The sequence below is a fragment of the Notothenia rossii genome (genome assembly GCF_949606895.1).
Source record: "Notothenia rossii genome assembly, contig: scaffold_27, whole genome shotgun sequence".
Taxonomy (NCBI): Eukaryota; Metazoa; Chordata; class Actinopteri; order Perciformes; family Nototheniidae; genus Notothenia; species Notothenia rossii.
In genome coordinates, this window is record NW_027639488.1 from 506,013 (window position 1) to 515,329 (window position 9,317).

The window sequence follows — 9,317 nt, forward strand, 5'->3', positions numbered from 1 at the left end:
CGAATGGAAGTACCCCCGGAGTCATAGCATGTGTAAATCGAGACGAAACATCTCTCTCTCCCCCGCCTGCTTGCGAAGGGGAGGGGCAGTTTACACACACACACGCAGCTGCTGCATGCAGCAACGCACACAGAGGGAGGAGATGGCAGAGAGAATGCACTCCCCTGAAAACTCCCCTTTGAATTCCTCCAGACTCAGAAAATGTAAAAGTTCACTTTTTGGAGATCCATAGAAAAAGGGTGAAAATGGAAAAAAGTATTCGAAAATAGTGCCTCATAAGGCGGGTAGAGTCCCTTGAAAACTCCCCTTGAATTCCTCCAGACTCAGAAAAAGTCAAAGTTGACTTTTTGGAGATCCATAGAAAAAGGGTGAAAATGAAAAAAAGTATGCCACAGCATGGACTCGAACACGCGACCAACCGCATCCAGGGGCGAGCGTTAACGCAGTGAGCCACTGGACCTGAGTACTCAAACATGCCTACTTGTGCATCTTAGAAACTCTGAATTCACTAAATGTACAACTTTTTCTCCATCAAAATGAACAAATGAGACATGAAATAACATCTACAGATCAAGACGAAGCGAATGGAAGCGGTCCCAGCCTCGTAGCTGTGAACAGCTGTGATCGCAGGAAAATGCTGTTACAAAGATTTCTCAGTATATCTCCGGGACATTTCCCTGGCTTTGCCACCGTCACAATGGACAAACGAGACATGAAATAACATCAACAGATCAAGACGAAGCGAATGGAAGTACCCCCGGAGTCATAGCATGTGTAAATAGAGACGAAACATCTCTCTCTCCCCCGCCTGCTTGCGAGAGGGAGGGGCAGTTTACACACACACGCAGCTGCTGCCTGCAGCAACACACACACAGGGAGGAGATGGCAGAGAGAACGCACTCCCCTGAAAACTCCCCTTGAATTCCTCCAGACTCAGAAAATGTAAAAGATCACTTTTTGGAGATCCATAGAAAAAGGGTGAAAATGGAAAAAAGTATTCGAAAATAGTGCCTCATAAGGGGGGTAGAGTCCTTTGAAAACTCCCCTTGAATTCCTCCAGACTCAGAAAAAGTCAAAGTTGACTTTTTGGAGATCCATAGAAAAAGGGTGAAAATGAAAAAAAGTATGCCACAGCATGGACTCGAACACGCGACCAACCGCATCCAGGGGCGAGCGTTAACGCAGTGAGCCACTGGACATGAGTACTCAAACATGCCTACTTGTGCATCTTAGAAACTCTGAATTCACTAAATGTACAACTTTTTCTCCATCAAAATGAACAAATGAGACATTAAATAACATCTACAGATCAAGACGAAGCGAATGGAAGCGGTCCCAGCCTTGTAGCTGTGAACAGCTGTGATCGCAGGAAAATGCTGTTACAAAGATTTCTCAGTATATCTCCGGGACATTTCCCTGGCTTTCCCACCGTCACAATGGACAAACGAGACATGAAATAACATCAACAGATCAAGACGAAGCGAATGGAGGTACCCCCGGAGTCATAGCATGTGTAAATCGAGACGAAACATCTCTCTCTCCCCCGCCTGCTTGCGAAGGGGAGGGGCAGTTTACACACACACGCAGCTGCTGCATGCAGCAACGCACACACAGGGAGGAGATGGCAGAGAGAATGCACTCCCCTGAAAACTCCCCTTGAATTCCTCCAGACTCAGAAAATGTAAAAGTTCACTTTTTGGAGATCCATAGAAAAAGGGTGAAAATGGAAAAAAGTATTCGAAAATAGTGCCTCATAAGGCGGGTAGAGTCCCTTGAAAACTCCCCTTGAATTCCTCCAGACTCAGAAAAAGTCAAAGTTGACTTTTTGGAGATCCATAGAAAAAAGGGTGAAAATGAAAAAAAGTATGCCACAGCATGGATTCGAACACGCGACCAACCGCATCCAGGGGCGAGCGTTAACGCAGTGAGCCACTGGACATGAGTACTCAAACATGCCTACTTTTGCATCTTAGACACTCTGAATTCACTAAATGTACAACTTTTTCTCCATCAAAATGAACAAATGAGACATGAAATAACATCTACAGATCAAGACGAAGCGAATGGAAGCGGTCCCAGCCTCGTAGCTGTGAACAGCTGTGATCGCAGGAAAATGCTTTTACAAAGATTTCTCAGTATATCTCCGGGACATTTCCCTGGCTTTGCCACCGTCACAATGGACAAACGAGACATGAAATAACATCAACAGATCAAGACGAAGCGAATGGAAGTACCCCCGGAGTCATAGCATGTGTAAATCGAGACGAAACATCTCTCTCTCCCCCGCCTGCTTGCGAAGGGGAGGGGCAGTTTACACACACACACGCAGCTGCTGCATGCAGCAACGCACACAGAGGGAGGAGATGGCAGAGAGAATGCACTCCCCTGAAAACTCCCCTTTGAATTCCTCCAGACTCAGAAAATGTAAAAGTTCACTTTTTGGAGATCCATAGAAAAAGGGTGAAAATGGAAAAAAGTATTCGAAAATAGTGCCTCATAAGGCGGGTAGAGTCCCTTGAAAACTCCCCTTGAATTCCTCCAGACTCAGAAAAAGTCAAAGTTGACTTTTTGGAGATCCATAGAAAAAGGGTGAAAATGAAAAAAAGTATGCCACAGCATGGACTCGAACACGCGACCAACCGCATCCAGGGGCGAGCGTTAACGCAGTGAGCCACTGGACCTGAGTACTCAAACATGCCTACTTGTGCATCTTAGAAACTCTGAATTCACTAAATGTACAACTTTTTCTCCATCAAAATGAACAAATGAGACATGAAATAACATCTACAGATCAAGACGAAGCGAATGGAAGCGGTCCCAGCCTCGTAGCTGTGAACAGCTGTGATCGCAGGAAAATGCTGTTACAAAGATTTCTCAGTATATCTCCGGGACATTTCCCTGGCTTTGCCACCGTCACAATGGACAAACGAGACATGAAATAACATCAACAGATCAAGACGAAGCGAATGGAAGTACCCCCGGAGTCATAGCATGTGTAAATCGAGACGAAAAATCTCTCTCTCCCCCGCCTGCTTGCGAAGGGGAGGGGCAGTTTACACACACACACGCAGCTGCTGCATGCAGCAACGCACACAGAGGGAGGAGATGGCAGAGAGAATGCACTCCCCTGAAAACTCTCCTTTGAATTCCTCCAGACTCAGAAAATGTAAAAGTTCACTTTTTGGAGATCCATAGAAAAAGGGTGAAAATGGAAAAAAGTATTCGAAAATAGTGCCTCATAAGGCGGGTAGAGTCCATTGAAAACTCCCCTTGAATTCCTCCAGACTCAGAAAAAGTCAAAGTTGACTTTTTGGAGATCCATAGAAAAAGGGTGAAAATGAAAAAAAGTATGCCACAGCATGGACTCGAACACGCGACCAACCGCATCCAGGGGCGAGCGTTAACGCAGTGAGCCACTGGACCTGAGTTTTCAAACATGCCTACTTGTGCATCTTAGAAACTCTGAATTCACTAAATGTACAACTTTTTCTCCATCAAAATGAACAAATGAGACATTAAATAACATCTACAGATCAAGACGAAGCGAATGGAAGCGGTCCCAGTCTCGTAGCTTTGAACAGCTGTGATCGCAGGAAAATGCTGTTACAAAGATTTCTCAGTATATCTCCGGGACATTTCCCTAGCTTTCCCACCGTCACAATGGACAAACGAGACATAAAATAACATCAACAGATCAAGACGAAGCGAATGGAGGTACCCCCGGAGTCATAGCATGTGTAAATCGAGACGAAACATCTCTCTCTCCCCCGCCTGCTTGCGAGAGGGAGGGGCAGTTTACACACACACGCAGCTGCTGCATGCAGCAACACACACACAGGGAGGAGATGGCAGAGAGAACGCACTCCCCTGAAAACTCCCCTTGAATTCCTCCAGACTCAGAAAATGTAAAAGATCACTTTTTGGAGATCCATAGAAAAAGGGTGAAAATGTAAAAAAGTATTCGAAAATAGTGCATCATAAGGCGGGTAGAGTCCTTTGAAAACTCCCCTTGAATTCCTCCAGACTCAGAAAAAGTCAAAGTTGACTTTTTGGAGATCCATAGAAAAAGGGTGAAAATGAAAAAAAGTATGCCACAGCATGGATTCGAACACGCGACCAACCGCATCCAGGGGCGAGCGTGAACGCAGTGAGCCACTGGACCTGAGTACTCAAACATGCCTACTTGTGCATCTTAGACACTCTGAATTCACTAAATGTACAACTTGTTCTCCATCAAAATGAACAAATGAGACATTAAATAACATCTACAGATCAAGACGAAGCGAATGGAAGCAGTCCCAGCCTCGTAGCTGCGAATAGCTGTGATCGCAGGAAAATGCTGTTACAAAGATTTCTCAGTATATCTCCGGGACATTTCCCTGGCTTTCCCACCGTCACAATGGACAAACGAGACATGAAATAGCATCAACAGATCAAGACGAAGCGAATGGAAGTACCCCCGGAGTCATAGCATATGTCAATCGAGACGAAACATCTCTCTCTCCCCCGCCTGCTTGCGAAGGGGAGGGGCAGTTTACACACACACACGCAGCTGCTGCATGCAGCAACGCACACACAGGGAGGAGATGGCAGAGAAAATGCACTCCCCTGAAAACTCCCCTTGAATTCCTCCAGACTCAGAAAATGTAAAAGTTCACTTTTTGGAGATCCATAGAAAAAGGGTGAAAATGGAAAAAAGTATTCGAAAATAGTGCCTCATAAGGCGGGTAGAGTCCCTTGAAAACTCCCCTTGAATTCCTCCAGACTCAGAAAAAGTCAAAGTTGACTTTTTGGAGATCCATAGAAAAAAGGGTGAAAATGAAAAAAAGTATGCCACAGCATGGATTCGAACACGCGACCAACCGCATCCAGGGGCGAGCGTTAACGCAGTGAGCCACTGGACATGAGTACTCAAACATGCCTACTTTTGCATCTTAGACACTCTGAATTCACTAAATGTACAACTTTTTCTCCATCAAAATGAACAAATGAGACATGAAATAACATCTACAGATCAAGACGAAGCGAATGGAAGCGGTCCCAGCCTCGTAGCTGTGAACAGCTGTGATCGCAGGAAAATGCTGTTACAAAGATTTCTCAGTATATCTCCGGGACATTTCCCTGGCTTTGCCACCGTCACAATGGACAAACGAGACATGAAATAACATCAACAGATCAAGACGAAGCGAATGGAAGTACCCCCGGAGTCATAGCATGTGTAAATCGAGACGAAACATCTCTCTCTCCCCCGCCTGCTTGCGAGGGGGAGGGGCAGTTTACACACACACGCAGCTGCTGCATGCAGCAACACACACACAGGGAGGAGATGGCAGAGAGAACGCACTCCCCTGAAAACTCCCCTTGAATTCCTCCAGACTCAGAAAATGTAAAAGTTCACTTTTTGGAGATCCATAGAAAAAGGGTGAAAATGGAAAAAAGTATTCGAAAATAGTGCCTCATAAGGCGGGTAGAGTCCATTGAAAACTCCCCTTGAATTCCTCCAGACTCAGAAAAAGTCAAAGTTGACTTTTTGGAGATCCATAGAAAAAGGGTGAAAATGAAAAAAAGTATGCCACAGCATGGACTCGAACACGCGACCAACCGCATCCAGGGGCGAGCGTTAACGCAGTGAGCCACTGGACCTGAGTTTTCAAACATGCCTACTTGTGCATCTTAGAAACTCTGAATTCACTAAATGTACAACTTTTTCTCCATCAAAATGAACAAATGAGACATTAAATAACATCTACAGATCAAGACGAAGCGAATGGAAGCGGTCCCAGCCTCGTAGCTGTGAACAGCTGTGATCGCAGGAAAATGCTGTTACAAAGATTTCTCAGTATATCTCCGGGACATTTCCCTGGCTTTGCCACCGTCACAATGGACAAACGAGACATGAAATAACATCAACAGATCAAGACGAAGCGAATGGAAGTACCCCCGGAGTAATAGCATGTGTAAATCGAGACGAAACATCTCTCTTTCCCCCGCCTGCTTGCGAAGGGGAGGGGCAGTTTACACACACACACACGCAGCTGCTGCATGCAGCAACGCACACAGAGGGAGGAGATGGCAGAGAGAATGCACTCCCCTGAAAACTCCCCTTGAATTCCTCCAGACTCAGAAAATGTAAAAGTTCACTTTTTGGAGATCCATAGAAAAAGGGTGAAAATGAAAAAAAGAATGCCACAGCATGGATTCGAACACGCGACCAACCGCATCCAGGGGCGAGGGTTAACCCAGTGAGCCACTGGACCTGAGTACTCAAACATGCCTACTTGTGCATCTTAGACACTCTGAATGTACTAAATGTACAACTTTTTCTCCATCAAAATGAACAAATGAGACATTAAATAACATCTACAGATCAAGACGAAGCGAATGGAAGCGGTCCCAGCCTTGTAGCTGTGAACAGATGTGACCGCGGGAAAATGCTGTTACAAAGATTTCTCAGTATATCTCCGGGACATTTCCCTGGCTTTCCCACCGTCACAATGGACAAACGAGACATGAAATAACATCAACAGATCAAGACGAAGCGAATGGAAGTACCCCCGGAGTCATAGCATGTGTAAATCTAGACGAAACATCTCTCTTTCCCCCGCCTGCTTGCGAAGGGGAGGGGCAGTTTACACACACACACACGCAGCTGCTGCATGCAGCAACGCACACAGAGGGAGGAGATGGCAGAGAGAATGCACTCCCCTGAAAACTCCCCTTGAATTCCTCCAGACTCAGAAAATGTAAAAGTTCACTTTTTGGAGATCCATAGAAAAAGGGTGAAAATGGAAAAAAGTATTCGAAAATAGTGCCGCATAAGGCGGGTAGAGTCCCTTGAAAACTCCCCTTGAATTCCTCCAGACTCAGAAAATGTAAAAGTTCACTTTTTGGAGATCCATAGAAAAAGGGTGAAAATGGAAAAAAGTATTCGAAAATAGTGCCTCATAAGGCGGGTAGAGTCCCTTGAAAACTCCCCTTGAATTCCTCCAGACTCAGAAAAAGTCAAAGTTGACTTTTTGGAGATCCATAGAAAAAGGGTGAAAATGAAAAAAAGTATGCCACAGCATGGATTCGAACACGCGACCAACCGCATCCAGGGGCGAGCGTTAACACAGTGAGCCACTGGACATGAGTACTCAAACATGCCTACTTTTGCATCTTAGACACTCTGAATTCACTAAATGTACAACTTTTCCTCCATCAAAATGAACAAATGAGACATGAAATAACATCTACAGATCAAGACGAAGCGAATGGAAGCGGTCCCAGCCTCGTAGCTGTGAACAGCTGTGATCGCAGGAAAATGCTGTTACAAAGATTTCTCAGTATATCTCCGGGACATTTCCCTGGCTTTGCCACCGTCACAATGGACAAACGAGACATGAAATAACATCAACAGATCAAGACGAAGCGAATGGAGGTACCCCCGGAGTCATAGCATGTGTAAATCGAGACGAAACATCTCTCTCTCCCCCGCCTGCTTGCGAAGGGGAGGGGCAGTTTACACACACACACGCAGCTGCTGCATGCAGCAACGCACACAGAGGGAGGAGATGGCAGAGAGAATGCACTCCCCTGAAAACTCCCCTTTGAATTCCTCCAGACTCAGAAAATGTAAAAGTTCACTTTTTGGAGATCCATAGAAAAAGGGTGAAAATGGAAAAAAGTATTCGAAAATAGTGCCTCATAAGGCGGGTAGAGTCCCTTGAAAACTCCCCTTGAATTCCTCCAGACTCAGAAAAAGTCAAAGTTGACTTTTTGGAGATCCATAGAAAAAGGGTGAAAATGAAAAAAAGTATGCCACAGCATGGACTCAAACACGCGACCAACCGCATCCAGGGGCGAGCGTTAACGCAGTGAGCCACTGGACCTGAGTACTCAAACATGCCTACTTGTGCATCTTAGAAACTCTGAATTCACTAAATGTACAACTTTTTCTCCATCAAAATGAACAAATGAGACATTAAATAACATCTACAGATCAAGACGAAGCGAATGGAAGCGGTCCCAGCCTTGTAGCTGTGAACAGCTGTGATCGCAGGAAAATGCTGTTACAAAGATTTCTCAGTATATCTCCGGGACATTTCCCTTGCTTTCCCACCGTCACAATGGACACACGAGACATGAAATAACATCAACAGATCAAGACGAAGCGAATGGAGGTACCCCCGGAGTCATAGCATGTGTAAATCGAGACGAAACATCTCTCTCTCCCCCGCCTGCTTGCGAGAGGGAGGGGCAGTTTACACACACACGCAGCTGCTGCCTGCAGCAACACACACACAGGGAGGAGATGGCAGAGAGAACGCACTCCCCTGAAAACTCCCCTTGAATTCCTCCAGACTCAGAAAATGTAAAAGATCACTTTTTGGAGATCCATAGAAAAAGGGTGAAAATGTAAAAAAGTATTCAAAAATAGTGCCTCATAAGGCGGGTAGAGTCCTTTGAAAACTCCCCTTGAATTCCTCCAGACTCAGAAAAAGTCAAAGTTGACTTTTTGGAGATCCATAGAAAAAGGGTGAAAATGAAAAAAAGTATGCCACAGCATGGATTCGAACACGCGACCAACCGCATCCAGGGGCGAGCGTTAACGCAGTGAGCCACTGGACATGAGTACTCAAACATGCCTACTTTTGCATCTTAGACACTCTGAATTCACTAAATGTACAACTTTTTCTCCATCAAAATGAACAAATGAGACATGAAATAACATCTACAGATCAAGACGAAGCGAATGGAAGCGGTCCCAGTCTCGTAGCTTTGAACAGCTGTGATCGCAGGAAAATGCTGTTACAAAGATTTCTCAGTATATCTCCGGGACATTTCCCTAGCTTTCCCACCGTCACAATGGACAAACGAGACATGAAATAACATCAACAGATCAAGACGAAGCGAATGGAGGTACCCCCGGAGTCATAGCATGTGTAAATCGAGACGAAACATCTCTCTCTCCCCCGCCTGCTTGAAAAGGGGAGGGGCAGTTTACACACACACACACGCAGCTGCTGCATGCAGCAACGCACACAGAGGGAGGAGATGGCAGAGAGAATGCACTCCCCTGAAAACTCCCCTTTGAATTCCTCCAGACTCAGAAAATGTAAAAGTTCACTTTTTGGAGATCCATAGAAAAAGGGTGAAAATGGAAAAAAGTATTCGAAAATAGTGCCTCATAAGGCGGGTAGAGTCCCTTGAAAACTCCCCTTGAATTCCTCCAGACTCAGAAAAAGTCAAAGTTGACTTTTTGGAGATCCATAGAAAAAGGGTGAAAATGAAAAAAAGTATGCCACAGCATGGATTCGAACACGCGACCAACCGCA